This window comes from Tuber melanosporum (assembly GCF_000151645.1).
Source record: "Tuber melanosporum whole genome shotgun sequence assembly, scaffold_252, strain Mel28".
Lineage (NCBI taxonomy): Eukaryota > Fungi > Ascomycota > Pezizomycetes > Pezizales > Tuberaceae > Tuber > Tuber melanosporum.
The window spans coordinates 57,121-61,155 of record NW_003298922.1 but is presented as its reverse complement, the minus strand read 5'-3'; positions in this window follow the sequence as shown (position 1 = coordinate 61,155).

Genomic DNA, 4,035 nt, shown 5'->3' with positions numbered 1-4,035 from the left:
GGCTGAATTTCACTGTGGGCCTGGGTTAGCTATAACAAATGTTGTCTAGGCCATCCAGAATTTGTTTCTGTAGACAGAGATTGTCTAGAAAGGCTTAGACTTTACTCGTTTCGTTTCTGACTACTAAGAGTGAAGTAAAATAGGTAAAGTAGAATTAAATCGTAAAGACAATATTATATTGTTAAGGTCTCTACTCTGTTGCTTGATTATGTCTAAAGCTTAGGAGGTATTTCTATATTTATATTTTGTGTCCTAGTATTCGCGGACTATATCCATTTATTATACAACTATGTACCTCTCTGAATGTAACTCATAATATCAGGTATTCTTAAAAGGTGTAAATACCAGAAGAACTGGAAAATCACCACAACCTCTTTGGTAATTATACTATAACTGGGAACCATACTCTTCCCAATAGTATTTATTCTATCATTAGAGTCTTTAGACTTATGGCCTAGTTCTCAAGTTGAACTGAGCTGGTATCAATTTTTTTTGTCATTGATACAATGATGAGTATTATCTGGGAGTTGTATCTGCAAAGGTAGTCATAATTGCAACTTTTCTAATTCGCCTGACTTCAAACCTTCATAATGCCTTACTCAACTAATAGATATCTTTCGGAAGACTTCCTACTAATTTGTAGAAAGCTATTATACCAGATTGATAAATATTACCTCAATTGGCAACTCTTGGTTACTTTAGGTATCTGGATTTCAATCCCTATTGTAGTGTTAGGAGTCATCACTCCAGCTACAATTTGTACTGAAACCTAGTTGTAATACTTTGTAAATTCCATTGACTTCTGTAGCAGTATCCCTCAGAGTTCCAAACTCTTCTGATTATTGTCGGGTGGATACAAATGTATTTGTCTCTCTTTGAGTTTGTTCATTATTCGATGCCATCTCTTTGTACAAAAAGGTCCTATTACCTATGGCCTATGCCAAGAACCGTACCTCTTTTAGGCCTAGTAACTCTCTAAGTAGTTAACAGATATACACCGTTCCACTTTCCAGACCTAGCCAAACATCTTCTCTCATATATCCTATGAAGGCATCCAGTCGAAAGGACCGCGGTAACCGCTACTGTATTATTCTGACACATTCAGTTTTATTGCATTATTGTCCCTGGACACAACTGAGTTTGATATTATGCGTGGATAAAATTAAGTACAATTTAACAGAAAAAGATCTTCTGCGATAATAACCTCACTCGCCCCCTAATATACTATCATGAAAACCAAAAAAAAAATTGCAAGATTTAAATGCACAGTAGAAATTAATATTTGGTATCCTAGCCATCAGCCTTAACAATTACCTCTATTCTATGCACTATTGATCCAGCTAAAGTATCAAAAACCTTTGAGTCAAGAAGTTCTCAACAATGAGTACTGGCCTCTACTATTGCCTTCTTGACCAAATTGTCATCACCCTTTAAAAAATCTAACTCAGGGTAGTGCTTGTGAAACTTACCTTTCACCAGAGACCAAATATTTTCAATTGGATTAAGATCTAGTGAAGAGGCAGGAATTTCAATCAGTATAGTTCCCTGCCCTTTGAGCCATCTCGTGAAAGGCAATTACATCTTAGTATTGTCAATGATAAAAAATACTTCTTCCTCTCCAGCTATTTCTCTGATATTCTCCCATATCTCTAGAAGGTTATAATCATCATAAACATTAATAATTGACTTTCCAGTAACTCCACCTCTAGCAGAAGAAGGATCCAAAAAAAAGGCAACAAATGACTATGAGTTTAACTATAAAAACAACCAGTCATTATCAGACTAATCCCTCGCTCCCCTCTCCTAGCCGTAGGTTCAATACAATCCTTATTACATTTCTGATATGGCTATCAGAAAACCCATTTTCTTTTCTTTTTTCCTCTCCTTTCTACAGCTACCTTATCTCCCGATATTGCCTTCCTTCTCCACATCTCCTTTGTCTAATATCTATGAGCTAATACATATTCCAACCTCTTTTAAGCTAGATTATCATTTAAGTAAAATCTCTCTTAGGCCATCCACTTTTTAAGATGCTTTTTTTCAAGTCTTCTCCTTACTGTCCTGTTAGAAACATTAGGAACAACTTGTTTAGCAAAATCAGAATAGATAGTACAGCAATTTTTAAGAGCTTCCTTCACTATAGTATTATCCTCTAACTTTGTAGTTTTAGGATATCTTCCTCCATACTTATTCTTGTTGCCCTCTTGATGTCTCTTTGTATTTGTGTCTCTGACAGCAGTGTAGGGGATATTAAGGTAGTGGGAAATTTGCTGATATCATATCTGAGGCTTATATAACCCGAGAATCCTCCTCCTGGTAAACTCAGAGATATGTAAGGAGAGAAAAGGTTTTTTGACATGACTACGAAGAATAAGAGGTAAGGTTTATTGAAAAAAAGAATTGAGCAGAATGGTTTCTTCTTGGTTGACTTAAAGCAAATTCTTGTAGATGGTGTTGAGAGTGTAGAGTGATGAAGAGAGGTAGGTTACTACTGATTGTTAAATAGCGGTTAATTTTGTCAATGTACAATATATATGATGACATACAGGCCCTATAAGAAGGCCAGAGATGGGTGTTGGAAACTATAACCAGTGCGGGTACTCAGTTATTGGTTTTGTTTTATGTTTTACTTTAAGTATCACTTTAATACTTGGTTTGTTTTAAGTATCATTTGACACTTGGTTTTGTTTTATGTTTTGTTTTAAGTATCTATCACGGCACATTAATGGATGTGGAGTTTAGTTTGAAATTGGTTGTAACATAGGGCTTTCTGAGTTATACTCGATTGGATAGGCTTACTATGTGACAGAATTCAAAGGAACAATGTGGAAACATGGGTGGTGACTGTGAACAAAGGGTCCGATTATTAACCCTGAGATTTCTTTTGTTATATTAAGGGGTGCCCCCCTACCGTAGTTTAGATTCTTCACGCAATCTGGTATTTTCCTCTGAACACTTGTACTTAGGAAATTACAACACTTTATCACTTCACGTCACAGGAATCCCTGAACCTCGGAACCTCCGGGCACAAGTACATTGTACTTGTATACCTGAACCTCCTTGTTTGTTCGACCTGCACCAGTACAGTAGTGTGCCTTGAACTATCCAGCCTTATCCAGACTTTACTTGTTACACAAGATTGCTTCTACAAGGATTCAACCTACACCACACCATGTCCCATCACATCCAACTCTCTACTGCGGGTGCTTTCGACTCCATAGCCCGTATAGCTACCATGTCCAATGAGGACATTCAACACCTGAACCATGACCCAATGGTTAACCATCTGATCTGCCTCCGGGACCTGTCACAATATGTTGTGGCCCAGCCTTCCCTTGAAGACCCCGTGCCTCCAGAACAATCTCCAGCGTACCTCTGGATCTAGCAAGAGCTACACACTGTTAAAGAAGACCTCCTGACCCTCCGCCTAGAAGGACAAGGCCTTGAAGCCCGCCGTACTACCAGTGAACAAGATCTTACTCGCGCCAATGCTACAATTACCTCACTTAATACCATACTTACCAACACTCCTCAGGGAGCAGCAGCCGGAGGTGGAAGTAAAAAGACAGCAATCTCTAGCCTCGCTAAGTTCGATGGTACCACTGAAAACTTCCGACCTTTCGCTACACAGCTACAGTTGAAACTGCAAGAAGATGCTAACTGATTCACAGATGAACAGCACCACCTCGCCTATGCCATAGGATTACTAGAAGGACATGCTTTCCTCCAAGTACAACACAATGTCACCTTGGAAGGAATCAACTACATAAACGTAGCAGCTCTCCTAGGTGAGCTGGAACAAGCCTTTGGGGATCGCAACATAGGAGTAGCAGCAGTGGAACAAGCCTTGAGAACCCTACTATAGAAGAACTGCTCCTTTGTCGAATACTTGTCGGACTTCCAACGCCTTGCTGCTGACACCAATTGGAATGATGCCGCCAAACATACCTCCCTCTACCATGGCCTGAGTTCAGAACTCAAAGATACTCTGACCTCTATCCCGGACGCTCCTGAACACATAAATGACTATGGCAA